Source organism: Triticum aestivum, chromosome 6B, assembly GCF_018294505.1.
Source record: "Triticum aestivum cultivar Chinese Spring chromosome 6B, IWGSC CS RefSeq v2.1, whole genome shotgun sequence".
Lineage (NCBI taxonomy): Eukaryota > Viridiplantae > Streptophyta > Magnoliopsida > Poales > Poaceae > Triticum > Triticum aestivum.
The window spans coordinates 144,578,973-144,600,121 of record NC_057810.1 but is presented as its reverse complement, the minus strand read 5'-3'; the positions used below and the strand labels follow the sequence as shown (position 1 = coordinate 144,600,121).

The 21,149-nt window shown below is 43.4% G+C and overlaps 1 long non-coding RNA gene across 2 annotated transcripts; it reads right to left on the bottom strand.

Annotated features, from left to right (window-relative positions):
* Positions 1-3,839: 3,839 nt before the first annotated feature.
* Positions 3,840-8,266, bottom strand: LOC123136234 (uncharacterized). Of its 2 annotated transcripts, XR_006466700.1 has the most exons (4): positions 7,991-8,266; positions 6,729-6,879; positions 4,301-5,722; positions 3,840-4,220 (listed from the first exon to the last, which is right to left on the bottom strand). It is a non-coding gene; the product is annotated as an uncharacterized lncRNA (long non-coding RNA). The 2 variants fall into 2 exon arrangements; XR_006466701.1 differs by lacking the exon at positions 6,729-6,879.
* Positions 8,267-21,149: the final 12,883 nt, after the last annotated feature.

Genomic DNA, 21,149 nt, shown 5'->3' with positions numbered 1-21,149 from the left:
CCATGGCTCACGCTCATGTATTGCGTGAAAGTTGAAAAAGTTTGAGATTTCTAAAGTATGAAACAATTGCTTGGCTCGTCATCGGGGTTGTGCATGATTAAATACTTTGTGTGATGAAGTTAGAGCTTAGCCAGACTATATGATTTTGTAGGGATAACTTTCTTTAACCATGCTATTTTGAGAAGACATGATTGCTTTAATTTGTATGCTTGAAGTATTATTACTTTTATGTCAATATGAACCTTTGTCTTGAATCTTTCGGATCTGAATATTCATGTCACAATTAAGAAGATTTACATTGAAATTATGCTAAAGTATCACTCTGCATCAAAAATTCTTTTTTATCATTTACCTACTCGAGGACGAGCAGGAATTAAGCTTGGGGATGCTTGATACGTCTCCAACGTATCTATAATTTTTTATTGCTCCATGCTACTTTACCTAATGTTTTGGACTATATTGGGCTTTATTTTCCACTTTTATATTATTTTTGGGACTAACCTATTAACCGGAGGCCTAGCCTAGAATTGCTGTTTTTGCCTATTTTCAGTATTTCGAAGAAACAGAATATCAAACGGAGTCCAAACGGAATAAAACCTTCGGGGGCGTGATTTTCTCACCGAACGTGATCCAGGAGACTTGGACCCTACTCCAAGAAGTGCCAGAGGCGGTCACAAGGGTGGAGGGCGCCCCCCCTAGGCGCGCCCCCTGCCTCGTGGGTCCTCTGTTGCTCCACCGCCGTACTCCTTCCTCCTATATATACCTACGTACCCCCGTCAGATCAGATACGGAGCCAAAAACCTAATTCCACCGCCACAACTTTCTGTATCCGCGAGATCCCATCTTGGGGCCTGTTCCGGAGCTCCACCGGAGAGGGCATCTACCACGGAGGGCTTCTACATCAACACCATAGCCTCTCCGATGAAGTGTGAGTAGTTTAATTCAGATCTTCGGGTCCATAGCTAGTAGCTAGATGTCTTCTTCTCTCTTTTTGGATCTCAATACAATGTTCTCCCCCTCTCTTGTGGAGATCTATTCGATGTAATCTTCTTTTTGCGGTGTGTTTGTTGAGACCGATGAATTGTTGGTTTATGATCCAGATTATCTATGAACAATATTTGATTCTTCTCTGAATTCTTTTATGCATGATTGAGTTATCTTTGCAAGTCTCTTCGAATTATCCGTTTGGTTTGGCCAACTAGATTGGTAGTTCTTGCAATGGGAGAAGTGTTTAGCTTTGGGTTCAATCTTGCGGTGTCCTTACCCAGTGACAGAAAGGGTTGCAAGGCACATATTGTATTGTTGCCATCGAGGATAACAAGGTGGGGTTTTTATCATATTGCATGAATTTATCCCTCTACATCATGTCATCTTGCTTAAGGCGTTACTCTGTTTTTAACTTAATACTCTAGATGCATGCTGGATAGCGTTCGATGGGTGGAGTAATAGTAGTAGATGCAGAATCGTTTCGATCTACTTGTTTTGGACGTGATGCCTATATACATGATCATACCTAGATAATCTCATAATTATTCGCTTTTCTATCAATTGCTCAATATTAATTTGTTCACCCACCGTAGAATACTTATGCTCTTGAGAGAATCCACTAGTGAAACCTATGGCCCCCGGGTCTATTCTCATCATATCAATCTCCATTACTTTATTACTTGCTTTGTTTTTACTTTGCCTTATACTTTTTGCTTTGCATCTCTATATCAAAAATACCAAAAATATTATTTATCATCTCTATCAGATCTCACCCTCGTAAGTGACCATGAAGGGATTGATAACCCCTAATCACGTTGGTTGCGAGTAGCTATCGTTTTGTGTAGGTACGAGGGACTCGTGCATGATCTCCTACTGGATTGATACCTTGGTTCTCAAAAACTGAGGGAAATACTTACGCTACTTTACTGCATCATCCTCTCCTCTCCGGGGAAATCCAACGCTGTGCTCAAGAGGTAGCAAGAAGAATTTCTGGCGCCGTTGCCGGGGAGTTTGCGCAAAAGTCAACCATACCAAGTACGCATCACAATCCCTATCTCTCGCAATACATTATTTGCCTCTCGTTTTCCTCTCCCCTACTTCACCCTTGCCGTTTTATTCGCCCTCTCTTTCCCAATCTCCTCCTCTCTTTCCCTTTCGCCTTTTTCTCGTTTGCCTTTCTGTTTGCTTGTGTCTTCATGTCCCTTCTATGTGCTTGCATCTTTGCTTGCTAAACATCTATTGATATGGATCCACTTAAAGTGTTCTACTTGGATCATCTTCGATCCTTATGCTCTCGTGCTGAAACCCCAACTAGCCTAGTTGATGGGAAATCTTTAGATGAGCATGCTCATTTTGTGCGTCATCGTTTGTCTGAAAAAGGGAAGGTATTATGGTATCATATAAATAGTTTGCTATGCTATGCTTGGAATCTTTGTGAACTTTGTGATTTTACTTGTTGCTCTAAGAATTCTAAAAAACACCTTCCCTACCTATGTGAATTCAATGATATGAAATCTTACCTTCTTATGCAAAGGGTGTTTATAGTTACTATGATATCGAACAAATTGAAGAATTTGTCGTTTTTAAGGGTGCTCATGAAGTTGCTTCTTTGATTGAAAAGTATGATTTTAATCTCAACAAGTCTGAAAATTCCGTCATACTTAAATATTGTAATGAAAACCTTGCTCATAATGTCTATGTCCAAGAATTTATTGAAAGAATGACCATTGCTTTGGAAGAAAATAATGATATGCATGAATCTATAGATAATGATGACTCCGATGATTTGGTTGAAATATCCCTTGATGAACATGATGCTTGCTATTCTTGTGGCCACGAAGCCAATATTTATGAAGAGGAATTTGCTATAGTTCCTTATGTTAAAAAAGAGATCGTTTCTATTGCACCCATGCTTGATAGCTCCCTCAACAAAAAGCATGATTTAAATGATTTTACTATAAATTCTCTTGATGTCAATTGTGCTAATAATATGCAAAACCCTAAGCTTGGGATGCTAGTTTTGCTATGTCTACTACTTGTTGCAATGACCATGATTGGGGTGATTCTGCTTATGATCTTGAAAATTTATTTAATCCCCATGATGAATATGAGATTGATAATATTGTTTGCAATAATATTGAAAGTGGGTTTGGAAGAGTGTCAACTCTAGATCCCACATATTTGGATAATATTCAATCTTATGAAATTTTTGATAAGAGTGGGTTTGGAGAGGTCATGATTTTAGTTATATTAATCCCACTATTTCGGAAGAGTGTCAACTTTGCATGCATGTGGATCGTGTTGAAAATATTTTATGTGATAGCTATTTTATTGAATTTGCTTATGATCCCACATGTAATTATTATGAGAGAGGAAAATATGGTCGTAGAAATCTATTATATAATTAAAACATAAGTAAAACAAGCCTCCATGTTAATCCACATATGCTAAAAATATACAGACCATTGATTTATATTATGATGGTTGAGATTAAAAGATCTAAAAGTTACGTAAAACTTTAATGTGTACAGTTTTTATCATCTGACACGTACAAGATTTATCAATGTTTACGTAGCTCTACCAAAAGAAAAAAACAATGTTTACGCAAAAAAAGATGTGTTACAACATATCTTTGTTGCCCGAAAGCAAAAGGCATACGTACGTGTTCGTATAGGATACAAGAGAATAAAAAAGATTTTACCATGTTTATACGTAGCAAAAGGTGCGTTACAACATGTCTTTGTTGCCGAAAAGCAAAAAGGCATATGTGTTACGAGATTACAAATCAATCTAGCTCCAGTTTATTGCCGTAAAGCAAAAAGGCACATGTGTTACGAGATTTACAAACCAACTGGACTCCAGCCAAACGGATAAAACTAATTTATAAGGATGATGTCATGTTACATGTTCATATCAGATCTTCCTCCTGTGGTCTCCTCCGTAGCATGCAGATCATGATATGCACAACTTTGGCATCGTCGGCCGTCCTCGATTAGCCGCAAAATCCCATTGAAGCCTCCTCTTCCACCTCGCTATCAATCCCCTGTTCTCCGGATCCTCCTCCACCTCTCTCGCCAATTACCAACTCTCACGTCTTGGCTGGTGGCTGGCGGGCGCTGATTACATTGGGACCCAACACTCAGCAGTTAGAGATAATGAAGTGAGGAGAGGCGGCGTGACCTAAGAGGCCAGCATTGTTTGACGCCTCCGCTTGGGATGGGATACATCAATATCTGCAGAGTGTTGATCGTGTCTGGTGTGAAGTTCTATGACACCAAGTTTGGCACTAGAAGGGAAGGGAGGCTCTTCGCACCTGCAACCGGCCGATACTAGCACGGGGTCTCCTCTGCTTCTTATTGTGTCGCTTGCTGGAGGCCGGAGGCATGGAGGACGTACTGTATTGGTGGTGTTTTGATGCAAATACGGTTGCGGGCACAATCAACTGATGCCTCACAGGTTGGCTACATCCGTTCTACGACATGGATGGGGAAATTGTGCAGTGCGGGACAACACTCATCCATGCAGCTATGAATATTTTTTCTTGATCTGCTTGGACGGAAAATCTGAAGAAGTGCCAAGATTATACAACAACTATGTGGATTATGACTTAACTTTCGATTCAAGCTTAATGTTGTAATCTCACCTTCGGCACATAAAACTATGCAATAAAATGAACATTTTTTGCTGATGATAAGCTTGATATGTCATACTTGAACAATAAAGTTGAGGAGGTAAAGTTGCATTTAGTACATTAAAATGTATGTACCATGTTCCTAATTACTTCAATAATTCTTCTTACAAATGCATATATGGTACATAGGATTTGATGGCTCATGAAGTTATGAAATGTTAAAACATGAAAGGAAGAAACCGAACATGCAGGCTAAAAGATAACTGATATTTTTATACATCTGTTTTTGGATTATTACGAGCGACTTTAATTCTTCAATATTTTTTGTTTTGCAGTTACGAAATACAGTAATAAAAATCACTTGGAAAAGTGTTATATCAACTGGTGCATGTGAAAGAAGAACCACCCAGTACTGATAGGACTGTCTTAAATGAGGATGGGCATGAAGTCAAATATCAGCATCACATTATCTCTCAAATGGTAAAAGAAAGGGACACATATCGACTATGCACTGAAGCAAGTGTGCCAGTAAGAAAGGAAAGGGTTGTACGTGAGGAAAAGAAAACCTTCAAGCAAAATTAAAAAATACAATGCTTGAAGATGAAGACTCAGAGGCCCGCTGAGCCAAAAGAAAATATACAGGTACTGCAGCAGTAAGACCGCAAGAAGACAAACGGTCAGTTTCGAGATAAAATAGAAGAAACAGAACCTAGAAGAACAAGTAGGTAATCTAAAAAAATAGATGATTAGAAGCTTATCCAGTGAAACTAAGAAACTATTTATATTACTGAGATGGAGTAACAATACTTAACATCAACCAATATAAGGAGTAGATGCCATACTGTGATTATTATTTCAAATCCATTCGGACATACACTTTTGCGAATTTTATGTTCTTTGTAGAAGTTCGTCTATCGTGTAGCCCTTTCAGTTCAAGAGAACCATGAGAAAAAATCCAATATTATGGTATTCCTAGGAAGGAGTACAAGAGAGAATCTGCACTGGGAAGGACACAAAGCAATAGCACTTACAGTGGTACAAGTCTGACAGCACCGACAATTAGGAAGGCGACAACTCGCTGGGTACACTCATTGGACAGCAAATCTGAAGAAATCCAAAGATTATACACCAAACATGTGGAAAAAGATTTATGTTTTTATTGAAGATCAAAAAAAAATCTCAATTTTTTCACGCAAAACTATGGAGCAAGTTATGGCTGATGATTGGCTTGAGATGTTGTACTTGGACAATTAAGTTCAAAGGTAAAGCCACACCTAACTCTCTAAAAGTTTAACTACTGTATGTTTCTAAATTTCCTGCCCGCTCATTAATATCCATGAACTATCTTTACACAGTAAAGGCCATTACTAATCTCTCATGCTACAGACATACAAAAGCCACGATCGACAACACTTTCATCTATCTTACAATTAGTCTCCAAATCCCCCTCCCTCTTCTATTGTCTCTCAAAAAATAGGCATCCTACCATAGCCTCCTCATTCAACAAAGCTCATCGGATAACCCTCTGCATCACACCATCCATGGTGTTAAGCAGCGCGTCAATCCGAAAATAGAGTTATACCACTTATAATGGTACAATATTTGACTTATTTGTGTCCCATAATTTCTTGAAATGCTAACTTTGTTTTTCTGTATGTGCATTTTTAGGATTTTCTATTCCCATCAATAGATACTGATTAGTCAGAGCAAAATATTTAATGGTGGTAAGGAAATGGCAAGTATTATGGCAAGAGTTCCGGTATATGCCCAGAAACTACAACACTTCAATAAGCCAATTCTACTAATTTGAAGAACTTATTTATTATACTGACTCTACACTAACAACAATGGCATGGTAGGTAGGTATCATATTCGACTACCAATTAGTGACCTTGCAGCTACTACAAGCTGCAATTTATCTGATGAGGAGGCTCAGAAGTTTGTTAATACATCTGTTTCTGACTTGCTGAATTCATTGGGTATGAAATCTGAAGGAGCCATGATGCTTATTCAACAATTATGTGGAAGAAGACTTATCTTAGACTAGAGCTAAAAATTAATAATCTCTTTTTCGGCACAATCATGCATGATGCAAAGCATTACCACTTACAGTGGTAGATGTCTGTTAACACCAACAATTAGCAAGGTAACATCTTGCTGCCACATGCCGCCACTGCTCACATCTTTCTATTCCTCCCTCAATTTCACTATATGCATCGCCTCCCTTTTCTCATGGACCAAAGCCGGCATGTAACCTGCGCCTTAGATTCAGCATGCACCATCAGCCTCCCTCTCAGCTTTGAAAGCAAGCCAATCAAGTAATGGGTGAATTCTCAAAAAAGAAAATTTGGAAGGCCGAGAAAAACAAGATGGTACCTTCACTTCTTTTATCTGCATGTGTTGCATCGCAATCTAATTTATTTGTATGGTTCTAACTAACATCCAAAAGACTGTCTTATGTCTGGACATCAACTAAAATCTACTTTTATCAAGTATTTTGCTGTAACTCTTCCAATGAAGCACTTCTTTTCCCTTCACAAACAGTAGCAGGATCAAAACACTCTTTAGATAATGCCATGACCTCCAAGTGAAAAAACATTGATAGTCATCGCAGCAGTTTAAAGATATAATCTAATAACCAAATAAATGCAACCTAATATTTTTCAGAATCGTTCGAATATTAGCTTCACAAGTACAAGGCCATCAGTCAATCACACTTGGACACCATATGTAATGGAACAAGAAATAGGAAAAAATGGCTGGGTAAACACAGAACCGATGAAGCTATTTTTTTTCCCATGCGGAGATGTTCAATACACAATTATGAACTTCCGTATAATGTCACAGAACAAAAATGCAAGTCCAGTTGGTTAAAACAAAATAACATAACACATAGTAGCTGCATACATATATATTTGTGATCTTTCTAAAGAGTCGTTTACCACTTCTGTTTTTGTAAACTAATTTTACATAGAAAATGCCACAGATAAGATCATGCTGCATCAACCATGTGATCACCCGTGGAGACCATAAAAAATATCACCCATGGATTATGTTTAAAAGCCATTTCCAAGTCACTCAAACCTCCACAATCCACGACCTCTCTCATGATTATTTTGCCAATCATCATCTATCTTCTCCCCTATTTAAAAAGGTTGTAGCATGGGGATGTTTATCTCTTTTTCACATCGCTCAAACGACTGTAGCGTGGATATTCTACCACATCTATTTTTCTCTCGAAACAGACTCGGTTAGCGCATAGCCCTTCACAAAATAAGTTTACACAACAACTAAATATGAGGACCCCTGAATATAAGCTGCTACAGAAATTAGAATGGAGAGGGCGATAGAAGTGTACGAATGACTTCATACCGTAGACTCCTCCGCCGCCCAAGGTCGCCGGCTAACCCTCCGCGCCGCACCGTCCGCAGTGCGTCTTAACTCTTAAGCAGCGCACCCATCCGCACAACAGGATGTCAGATTTTGGTATCACGGCCAGAAGGGGCTCGATCAGATGAATAGAATTGAGAAGAGAAGCTCAGATTCAACATCAATCCGTCTTGCGGTGGCCAGCGACGAGACCGGAGTTCGCCGGCGGCGTGGGCGTCTCTAGGATAGACGTGAGAGTTGGGCTGGCTGTCGGGAACAAACACAATGATGTGGGCTGAGTTGGGCTAAGAAATAACTCTCCTAACAAAATGGAGGCAGAACATCACACATGTGCGAGAGATTTTTTTTTTAAGAAAACAAATGTTAAAAAAATTGCACGAGGAGCTCAAGCCACGTAATTTACATGCTTAAAGCCACAAAACTAGAATATTTTTTTATTCATTCCAATTTTTGTTGATAAGCGGACCGCTTGGTCACAGAACCAATATATAGATATACGATATAGTAGTATAATGGAAGATAAAAAGAACATACATGTCAAAAATTTACATTAAAAGTGAACAGTAACCTTGGCCGAGTAAAACCAGTATAACAAAAACATACTAAATAAAGTACCATAATAATACATAAAAATGGAAATAAAAATACATAATAAATCTAGCCGCGCAAATGCGCGGGTCACCCCGCTAGTTTTCATGATAATAAATTACCTCTCGTTATGTTGAGATTGCTATTGTTTCTTTCCGCCTCCTTGCATATGCTAGTTTTTGCTTGCCTTGATAATTTGTTTGCCTATAAAATGCCTATGCATAGGAAATATGTTATACTTAGATGTGTTTATCACTTGTTTTATGATGCTCTCTTTGTGCTTCAATTCTTATCTTTCTTATGAGCATCATTGAAATATCAATGCCTAGTTAGGGGCGTTAAACGATAGCGCTTGTTGGTAGGCAACCCAATTTTAGTTTTTGTTTTTTTGTTTTTGCTTCTGTTTAGCAATAAATAATCCATCTAGCCTCTGTTTGGATGCGGTTTTATGTTTTAGTTAGTGTTTGTGCCAAGTAGAACCTATAGGATAAGCTATGATGATAGTTGATTTGATTCTGCTGAAAAACAGAAACTTTGTGCTCACGAGAAAAAATTCAATAATCACAGAAACGTGCTTTTGCATTGATTCTTTTTGCTTCTAATCAATAAACGAATTGTCCAGTACTTCCTATTTTGGTAGAATTTTTAGAGTTTCAGAAGTTTGCGTTAGTTACAGATTGCTACAGACTATCTTGTTTTTGTCAGATTCTGTTTTTCGTGTGTTGTTTGCTTATTTCAATGCATCTATGGCTAATAAATTAGTTTATAAACCATAAGGAAGTTGGAATACAGTAGGTTTAACACCAATAAAAATAAAGAATGAGTTCATTACAGTACCTTAAAGTAGTCTTTTGTTTTCTTTCACTAACGGAGCTCACGAGATTTCTATTGAGTTTTGTGTTGTGAAGTTTTCAAGTTTTGGGTGAATTCTTTTAATGGATTATGGAACAAAGAGTGGCAAGAGCCTAAGCTTGGGGATGCCCATGGAACCCCCAAGATAATCCAAGGATACCAAAAAGTCAAAGCTTGGGGATGCCCCGAAAGGCATCCCCTCTTTCGTCTACTTCCATCGGTAATTTACTTGGAGCTATATTTTTATTCACCACATGTCATGTGTTTTGCTTGGAGCGTCTTGTATTATTTGCGTGTTTGCTTGTTAGTTTGCCACAATCATCCCTGCTGTACACACCTTTTGAGAGAGCCATACATGATTTAGAATTTTCTAGAATACTCTATGTGCTTCGCTTATATCTTTTGAGCTTGATAGTTTTGCTCATAGTGCTTTACTTATATCTTTTGAGTGTAATAATTTTTGCTCTAGTGCTTCACTTAGATCTTTTGGAGCACGATGGTGGATTTGTTTTAAAGAAACTATTGATCTCTCATGCTTCACTTAGATTATTTTGAGAGTTGTTGATAGCATGGTAATTTGCTTAATGTTAATATACTTGGTATTCAAGATTTGTGAAACTTTCTTTTGAGTGCGTTGAATACTAAGATAAGTTTGATGCTTGATAATTGTTTTGAGATATGGAGGTGATAATATCAAAGCAATGCTAGTTGGGGTGATTATGAATTTAAAGAATGCTTGTGTTGAAGTTTGTGATTCCCGTAGCATGCACGTATGGTGAACCGCTTTGTGATAAAGTCAGAACGCAATTTTATTTATTGATTGTCTTCCTTATGAGTGGCAGTCGGGGACGAGCGATGGTCTTTTCCTACCAATCTATCCCCCTAGAAGCATGCGTGTAGTGCTTTGGTTTTTGATGACTTCTAAATTTTTGCAACAAGTGCATGAGTTCTTTTAATTAATGTTGAGTCCATGGATTATACGCACTCTCACCCTTCCACCATTGCTAGCCTCTCTAATACCGCGCACTTTTCGCCAGTATCATACACCCCCCATATACCTTCCTCAAAACAGCCACCATACCTACCTATCATGGCATTTTCATAGCCATTCCGAGATATATTGCCATGCAACTTTCCACCGTTCCATTCATATGACATGCATTACTTTTGTCATATTGCTTTTTGCATGAACATGTAGTTGATATTGTATTTGTGGCAAAGCCACCGTTCATAATTCTTTCATACATGTCACTCATGATTCATTGCATATCCCGGTACACCGCCGGAGGCATTCATATAGAGTCGTATTTTGTTCTAAGTATCGAGTTGTAATTATTGAGTTGTAAGAAAAATAAAAGTGTGATGATCATCATTATTAGAGCATTGTCCCAGTGAGGAAAGGATGATGGAGACTATGATTCCCCCATAAGTCAGGATGAGACTCCGGACGAAATAATAATAAAAAAAGAGTGGCCATAAAAAAAGGCCAAATAAAAAAATGAGAGAAAAAAGAGAGAAGGGACAATGCTACTATCCTTTTTCCACACTTGTGCTTCAAAGTAGCACCATGATCTTCATGATAGAGAGTCTCATATGTTGTCACTTTCATATACTAGTGGGAATTTTTCATTATAGAACTTGGCTTGTATATTCCAATGATGGGCTTCCTCAAAGTGCCCTAGGTCTTCGTGAGCAAGCAAGTTGGATGCACACCCACTTAGTTTCTTTCGTTGAGCTTTCATATACTTATAGCTCTAGTGCATCCGTTGCATGGCAATCCCTACTCACTCACATTGATATCTATTGATGGGCATCTCCATAGCCCGTTGATATGCCTAGTTGATGTGAGACTATCTTCTCCTTTTTTGTCTTCTCCACAACCACCATTCTATTCCACCTATAGTGCTATGTCCATGGCTCACGCTCATGTATTGCGTGAAAGTTGAAAAAGTTTGAGATTTCTAAAGTATGAAACAATTGCTTGGCTCGTCATCGGGGTTGTGCATGATTAAATACTTTGTGTGATGAAGTTAGAGCTTAGCCAGACTATATGATTTTGTAGGGATAACTTTCTTTAACCATGCTATTTTGAGAAGACATGATTGCTTTAATTTATATGCTTGAAGTATTATTACTTTTATGTCAATATGAACCTTTGTCTTGAATCTTTCGGATCTGAATATTCATGTCACAATTAAGAAGATTTACATTGAAATTATGCCAAAGTATCACTCCGCATCAAAAATTCTTTTTTATCATTTACCTACTCGAGGACGAGCAGGAATTAAGCTTGGGGATGCTTGATACGTCTCCAACGTATCTATAATTTTTTATTGCTCCATGCTACTTTACCTACTGTTTTGGACTATATTGGGCTTTATTTTCCACTTTTATATTATTTTTGGGACTAACCTATTAACCGGAGGCCTAGCCCAGAATTGTTGTTTTTTGCCTATTTTCAGTATTTCGAATAAACAAAATATCAAACGGAGTCCAAACGGAATAAACCTTCGGGGACGTGATTTTCTCACCGAACGTGATCCAGGAGACTTGGACCCTACTCCAAGAAGTGCCAGAGGCGGTCACGAGGGTGGAGGGCGCCCCCCCTGGGCGCGCCCCCTTGCCTCGTGGGCCCTCTGTTGCTCCACCGACGTACTCCTTCCTCCTATATATACCTACGTACCCCCGTCAGATCAGATACGGAGCCAAAAACCTAATTCCACTGCCACAACTTTCTGTATCCGCGAGATCCCATCTTGGGGCCTGTTTCGGAGCTCCACCGGAGAGGGCATCTACCACGGAGGGCTTCTACATCAACACCATAGCCTCTCCGATGAAGTGTGAGTACTTTACTTCAGATCTTCGGGTCCATAGCTAGTAGCTAGATGGCTTCTTCTCTCTTTTTGGATCTCAATACAATGTTCTCCCCCTCTCTTGTGGAGATCTATTCGATGTAATCTTCTTTTTGCGGTGTGTTTGTTGAGACCGATGAATTGTGGGTTTATGATCCAGCTTATCTATGAACAATATTTGATTCTTCTCTGAATTCTTTTATGTATGATTGAGTTATCTTTGCAAGTCTCTTCGAATTATCCGTTTGGTTTGGCCAACTAGATTGGTAGTTCTTGCAATGGGAGAAGTGTTTAGCTTTGGGTTCAATCTTGCGGTGTCCTTACCCAGTGACAGCAAGGGTGCAAAGGCACGTATTGTATTGTTGCCATCGAGGATAACAAGATGGGGTTTTTATCATATTGCATGAATTTATCCCTCTACATCATGTCATCTTGCTTAAGGCCGTTACTGTGTTTTTAACTTAATACTCTAGATACATGCTGAATAGTGGTCGATTAGTGGAGTAATAGTAGTAGATGCAGAATCGTTTCGATCTACTTGTTTTGGACGTGATGCCTATATAAATGATCATACCTAGATAATCCCATAATTATTCACTTTTCTATGAATTGCTCAACAGTAATTTGTTCACCCACCGTAGAATACTTATGCTCTTCAGAGAAGCCACTAGTGAAACCTATGGCCCCCGGGTCTATTCTCATCATATCAATCTCCATTACTTTATTACTTGCTTTGTTTTTACTTTGCCTTATACTTTTTACTTTGCATCTCTATATCAAAAATACCAAAAATATTATTTATCATCTCTATCAGATCTCACCCTCGTAAGTGACCGTGAAGGGACTGACAACCCCTAATCGCGTTGTTTGCGAGTAGCTATCATTTTGTGTAGGTAAGAGGGACTCATGCGTGATCTCCTACTGGATTGATACCTTGGTTCTCAAAAACTGAGGGAAATACTTATGCTACTTTACTGCATCATCCTCTCCTCTTCGGGGAAATACAACGCAGTGCTCAAGAGGTAGCAGTAAGCCTGCGACAAGGCACATGTCCGAACTACGAACCATGGCGCAGGATACAGAACTTCTGGGGATTTATTTTATAATAAACGAAGACATCTTTTGTTCACCGACCGAATATTCTCTTAAGGAAACTAGCTTTCGGCTTCACCCAGTCTGAGGTACACATCTGGCTGAACCGGTAGTAACAATCACAGAGGTGCTCCCCTTATGCCCTAGCCGAATTAACGGGAACGTAAGGCATAAACACAGGAGCCAGGCAACCCAGCTTGGCCACGTCTTAAGTCATATCGATGCATATAATTGTGAAGAAAAGGCACACATGGAAAATACATGTGTGATGGGCGAAAAGCCTTTTAGAGTAAGTTACGTTTAGCTTCCGTATAGGAAGCCCCCAGGTATTGCTTACACACATAGTGCGGCCGGAATAATCCAGGAGTCCGCACTGTATTAAATACTTTGTGTGAAGAGAAAAAGGTCGAGAAAGGAAAAAAAGGGGGAGCATAATTAAAAAAGGGGGGAGGTAAGGAGACGAACATTGAGTTCGGCACTAGGCGTAGAATCTCCGGAGTCTGGCCGCGTTTCATGGGTTCGGCTCGAGTCTGTTATCGGACGCATTACATCGGCAGTACGCTCCTCCGATGAGAACTTTGTCAATGATGAAGGGACCTTCCCACTTGGGTTTGAGCTTGTCCTTCTTCTTCTCCGGTAAGCGTAGGACGAGCTCGCCAATATTATAAGTTTTGGCCCGCACTTCTCTGCTTTGGTATCGTCGAGCCTGTTGCTGATAGAATGCGGAACAGGCCTTAGCGACCTTGCGTTCCTCCTCCAGGGCATCCAAGTTATCCTGCCGATCTAACTCGGCTTCCTTCTCTTCGTACATGCGTAGGCGTGGCGAATCATGTATTATGTCGCAAGGTAGTACTGCTTCCGCACCGTACACCATAAAGAATGGTGTGTATCCGGTGGTGCGATTCGGCGTGGTCCGCGGCCACCAGAGCACGGAGTCGAGCTCCTCGACCCAATGAGTATCTGACTCTGTCAAGGATCGCACTAGTATGGGTTTAATGCCGCTCATGATGAGACCGTTTGCCCGTTCGACATGGCCATTTGTTTGAGGATGGTAGACGGAAGCATAGTCGAGCTTAATGCCCATTTTGTCGCACCAAGCTTTCACCTCATCGGCCGTGAAATTTGAGCCATTATCAGTGATGATGCTGTGGGGGACACCGTATCGGTGTACGACCCCGGATATAAAGTCTATTACTGGTCCGGATTCGGCCGTTTTGACTGGTTTGGCTTCTATCCATTTGGTGAACTTGTCTACCATGACCAATAAGTATTTTTTCTTGTGGCTTCCCCCTTTAAGGGGTCCAACCATATCCAGCCCCCAGACCGCGAAAGGCCAAGTTATGGGGATTGTTTGGAGAGCGGTAGGGGGCATATGACTCTGATTGGCGAAGAGCTGGCACCCGACGCAGTGTTGGACAAGGTCATGTGCGTCTTCTCGGGCCATCGGCCAATAGAAACCTGTACGGAAGGCCTTGCTAACTAGTGCTCGAGCTACGGCGTGGTGCCTGCCCAATCCGGCATGGATTTCAGCCAAGAGCTGCCGCCCTTCCTCTTCGGAGATGCACTGTTGGAGCACTCCGGTCGCACTTTTCTTATAGAGTTCCCCTTCATGGATTTTGTAAGCTTTAGAACACTGGGCAATGCAGCATGCTTCATTTTGATCTTCGGGGAGCTCCTGCCTATTTAGGTAGGCCAAGAAAGGCTCAGTCCATGGGGCAATGATAGCCATTATTTTGTGGGCTAACGATGTTATTTCGGTGGTAGAGCCTCCGATTATGTCTGATAGTTCGGAATCTGGGGATGTATTCGGATCCGTGCTAGTATTGCCGGACTCCCCTTCCCATACCACGGATGGCTTGAAGAGCCTTTCCAGGAATATGTTAGGTGGGACAGGGTCGCGTTTAGCGCCGATGCAGGCAAGGACATTTGCCGCTTGATTGTTTTCTTGAGCCACGTGGTGAAATTCGAGCCCATCGAACCGAGCTGACATTTTAAGGACGGCATTACGGTAGGCCACCATTTTCGGATCCTTGGCATCAAAGTCTCTGTTTATTTGTGATATCGCGAGGTTTAAATCCCCGCGCACCTCTAGGCGTTGAATGCCCATAGAGACCGCCATCCGAAGACTGTGCAACAGAGCTTCATATTCGGCTGCATTGTTGGAGTCTGTGTATAATATTTGGAGGACGTATTGGACCGTGTCTCCGGTGGGAGACGTCAGGACTACACCTGCTCCCAATCCGGCCAGTATTTTAGATCCGTGGAAGTGCATGATCCAGTTAGAGTACGCGCCGTACCCTTTAGGGAGTTCGGCTTCCGTCCATTCTGCGATGAAGTCAGACAGTACTTGCGACTTGATAGCCCGCCGAGGCTTGTATGTTATGTCGAACGGAAGGAGCTCGATGGCACATTTAGCAATCTGGCCCGTGGCATCATGGTTATTTATTATATCGTTTAGTGGCACTTCAGAGGCCACCGTAATCGAACACTCTTGAAAGTAGTGTCGTAGCTTTCGGGATGACATGAATATCGCGTATGCTATTTTTTGATAGTGTGGGTATCGGGATTTGCATGGGGTGAGGACCGTGGATATGTAATAAACCGGCTTCTGTAGCGGGAATTTGTATCCGTCAACCTCTCATTCGACGACAAGTACTGCGCTTACAACTTGATGTGTTGCGGCTATGTACAGTAGCATAGGTTCGCCAAAATTTGGCGCTGTTAGGACTGGATTACTGGCCAGTAAGGTCTTTATTTCATCGAGTCCGGCCGCGGCTGCATCTATCCACACAAAGTATTCGGTGCGCCGAAGAAGGCGGTAAAGAGGCAATGCCTTTTCTCCCAACCTGGAGATAAATCGGCTCAAAGAAGCCACGCATCCAGCTAGTTTCTGGATGTGTTTGAGGTCTGTTGGTATAGCCAACTGCGACAAAGCTCAGATTTTTGCCGGATTAGCTTCAATTCCTCTATTGGAAACGATGAAGCCCAGCAGTTTTCCAGAGGGGACGCCGAAAACGCATTTCTCCGGATTCAGCTTGATGTCGTATGTTTGTAAGTTGTCAAACGTAAGCTTCAAGTCATCTATTAGGGTTTCGACGTGTCTTGTTTTTATGACTACATCGTCCACATATGCCTCCATTGTTTTGCCGATTTGCTTTTCTAGGCATGTTTGAATCATGCGTTGGTAGGTTGCGCCGGCATTCTTAAGCCCGAAAGGCATAGTGTTGAAGCAGAAAGGGCCATATGGCTTTATGAAAGCTGTTGCAGCTTGGTCGGACTCTGCCATCTTTATTTGATGGTATCCAGAGTATGCGTCGAGGAAACACAGCGAGTCGTGTCCTGCTATGGCATCGATGATTTGATCGATGCGAGGGAGGGGAAAGGGATCCTTGGGGCAAGCCTTGTTAAGGTCTTTGAAGTCGACGCATAGGCACCAGGATTTGTCCTTCTTTGGTACCATTACCAAGTTCGACAGCCAATTCGGATGTTTGATATCTCTGATGAATCCAGCCTCAAGTAGCTTGGCTAGCTCCTCCGCCATGGCTTGTCGTTTGGGCTCTGAAAATCGCCTTAGAGTCTGTTTGACAGGTTTGTATCCCTTTAGTATGTTAAGGTTGTGTTCGGCCAATTCACGCGGGATGCCCGGCATGTCCGATGGGTGCCAACCAAAAATGTCCCAATTCTCGGTAAGAAGTCTCGCAATGCGGCATCCATAGTGGGGCTCAACTATGTTCCAATGGAAGCTGTCTTCGTGGGGTCCGTTGGGTGGACTTGGAATTTGACTATCTCATCTGCGGGTTTAAATGAGGTGGACTTGGGTCATTTATCGAGTATCACGTCGTCCCTGTCCATGGTGGCGCGCAGCATTGTTAATTCTTCAGCTGCTAGGGCTTCGGATAGTGCTTCCAAGGCTAGTGCTGCGGTTTTGTTTTTGGTGCGGAGTGCGACATCCGGATCACTAGCTAGAGTGATGATTCCATTGTGTCCGGGCATTTTAAGCTTCATGTACCCGTAATGGGGTATAGCTTGAAAGCTTGCAAACGCGTCCCGCCCTAGAAGGGCATGGTATCCGCTGCTGAAAGGAGCCACTTGGAGTGTGATTTCTTCGGACCTGTAATTCTCTGGGGTGCCGAATACCACATCGAGTGTGATTTTTCCCGCACACCGTGCCTCCCGACTGGGGATAATTCCCCTGAAGGTTGTGCCGCTTTGTTCAATGTGGCTTTTATCAATTTCCATCTTGTTGAGTGTTTCTTCGTAGATCAAGTTTAATCCGCTTCCGCCGTCCATGAGTACTTTAGTGAGCTGAAAGCCGTCCACTATAGGGCTAAGGACCAGAGCGGCTGATGCCCGAATGGTCTAGAATTGGGGTTCGTCACTGGCGTTGAAAGTTATAGCAGTGTCGTTCCACGGATTTGGTTTTGCCACGTCGCTTGTGCCTATTGTTTGAGGCGAAAGTCTCAAAGACTGTTAGTACCGTATTGTGTTCCTTGGCAGGATGTTGTTCTGCTTTATGGCTCTTGAGGAGATCCTCGCCACTTTTAGCTACCTGCCGGAGTATCCAACACGCCCTAAGGCTATGGGTTGGTGTTGCATCCGGCGTACTGTGAAGCTTACATGGCCCATTGAGCCATCCTTCCAATACGGTTCCACACCCTGGGGCGGGTTTTGGTTTCTTTGGAATTGAATTGGTCGACTTACGAGAGTTCGGCCGTTTAGTTCGGACAAAGGTTCTGGTGAGGGCCGTACTATCCCAAAATTCTGTTTGGGTCCTCCAGGCGCTTTCCATCGCACAGTACTTCTGTACTATGGTTGCTAAGTCCTCAAAGTGTACTATGCCACGACGACTTATAGCATTAAGGAGTCCTTTGTTCGTGCAGTTTTTGCAGAAAAGTGAGACTACGTCCTCCTTGTGGCAGTCCTCGACCTTGTTAAGTGCAAGGAGGAATCTGGCCCAGTAACGGTGTACCCTCCCTAGGGTCTATTGCCTGATGCGGGAGAGACGATTTAAGTCCGAGCGAGTGTCGTTGGCTGAATCCGGATTTTGATCCGATTTGACACCCGGGGGCACGGAAGGTTCCGAGCCCGACAGTTCGGGGTCCGGAGCATCACCCGATCTCTTCGGCCCGATGCCCGATTCTAAGTCCAAAACTCGGGTCGTGTCTTCCTTTGAATAGGTGTTTGGCTTACTGAGTTCGGTGATCCGGGCATAATTCGTCCTCAAAGTTGAGGGGCGGCCTGTGTGTGGTTCCTCCACTACCACTATCTCATGGGTGACCGGCGGGGATCTAATGTCCCTCTGGTCGGGTTTAAGCCCAATCCGGTCATAGTCCGTAGCGACTCCCAAAGCGGTGATGCGATCCAAGAGCTCATTTAGAGAGGTGAGCTCTATCGGATCCATCTGTTCGGCAAGCTCCGAATTGATGAGAAGGTTATGCGTGATGACCCGAGAGGCCATCGTTGGTGCCACAGCCAATGGGGCGGCCATAATGAAGCCGCCAAGTCGGAGAATCTGGCCTACAGCCAGCGCTCCTCCAGAGATGATGTCGTCCTTGACAATGAGACGAGCCATCAAGCCTTGCAGCGACGACACAGAGGAACTCTCAAAGAAAGCACCAATGTCGGTGTCAAAACCGGCGGATCTCGGGTAGGGGGTCCCGATCTGTGTGTCTTAGGCTGATGGTAGCAGGAAGCAAGGGACACAATGTTTACCCAGGTTCGGGCCCTCTCGATGGTGGTAAAACCCTACTTCCTGCTTGATTACTATTGAAGATATGAGTAGTACGAGACTAGATCTACCACGAGATCATAGAGGCTGAACTCTAAGAGCTAGCCTATGATGGTATGATTGTAATTGTGATCGGCCTTCTAAGGACCATCCTCTCCGGTTTATATAGACACCGGAGAGGGCTAGGGTTTACATGGAGTCGGTCACAAGGAAGGAAATTTAATATTCGGATCGCCAAGCTTGTCTTCCACGCAAAGGAGAGTCCCATCCGGACACGGGCCGGAGTCTTGTGTCTTGTATCTTCACGCTTCAATAGTCCGGACGATGTATATAATCCAACTCTCCGGATAACCCCTAATCCAGGAATCCCTTAGAGGGGTCGATGAACAGGACCCCGTGGAGGGCTGGATGAACAGGACGACCCCGTGGAGGGCTGGTTGAACAGTAGCCGGTGGAAGGCTTAATGAATAGTAGCTCGTGGAGGGGTGGTTGAACAGGACCCCATGGAGAGGGCTGGTTGAACAATAGCCGGTGGAGGAGCGGTGGAGGCTGGATGAACAGGAACCCATGGATGAACAGTGGCTGGTGGAGGCAGGAGGGGACACACCGTGGATGAACAGTCGCAGTGGAGGCTGGAGGAGGCCGACGATGGATATGAACAGTATCCCGCGGAGTCCCGTTTTGCGGTACGCCACACCCCTCCCGATGAACAGGACCCCCGTTTCGACCGTAGCGCTCCAACACAAGTCAATTTTTGCGGTATGCCACACCACTCCCTATCAACAGGACCTCGTTTCGACCAAGAGAAGTATGTTTCCTCCGTTTTGCGGTACACTAGACCCCTCCCGATGAACAGGATCCTATTTCGACCGTGGCCTTTCGAACACAAGGCCGTTTCCTCCGTTCTGCGGTATGCCAGGCCTCGTTTCTATCGGCTGTTCTGTCCAAGCCAGTTGGCTCCCGATGAGTAGCATGCTTTCCATTGCCTCCCGATAAACACGACGCATTCCGTTGCCTTCCCATGAACATGACGATGACGCAGTTTCTCCGTTCCGACCCAGCCATGTACACGAGCCCTGGCCGTACATATGCGCGAGTAGGTGTTCGAGACCCCGCCCGTATGTACGTACGTGGCCGTATTTACTTTCTTGCACCCTGGCCGCTGTACGTACGTGTACATGCTTTATGCGCGCCTCTATTACGACACGTGCGCACCTCTACTACGACACCTGTGCGCCTCTACATCGACCAGTATGTACCTACACGTTTGCGACCAGAATGACAACGCTAGGTACGCTTTGACTAGGTGGGTCCTGACTGTCAGGCACTTCCTTGCGTGAGAAGATGTAGCTGGTGGGTCCCAGCAGTGAGGGATGAATCATTATTTTTTTGCCCGTAATATGGACGCACTTCCTTGCGTGCGAAGATGTAGCTGGTGGGTCCTAGTAGTCAGGGGGGAAACATTTTTTCGCGAAATACGGTGGCCCGTCTGGTGGGTCCTGCTGTCAGGTGGAGGAATCATTATTTTGCGCGTAATAAGGAGGCATTTCCTTGTGTGCGGTCGTGGACCCATTGTCAGCCTCTCCACGTACAGTACTCTTCCGATGGAAGTCGGTCGTTGACCACATTTACCATGCCGCGCCGAGAGCACCAAGGCGGTGGACGACGACGAGGCCTAGGAAGAGGACGACACGGAGCTGGGGAAGATGCGGCAGTGGATGCCCATGCAGAGAGGACTACGAGTGTTCACTGGTTCGGTTGCGGTGTAACACCCCTTAAGACCTTATTCTACGAACACTAATTCTTATTCTGCTAACACCCACCCCACCCGTGCCCATCCCCACCTTCTTCCTTCCCGAAACACCTGCACCCAACCCCCTGATCCCCACCTACTTCCCCGCCGCCCGCCCACAACCCACCTTCTTCCTTGCACGGCCCCCCGCACCCCCACCTTCTTCCACGCTGCGATCCCCCACCCCCACGAGCCGGCCACCATGGTCTCCACCACCACATGCACATCCACCTCCAA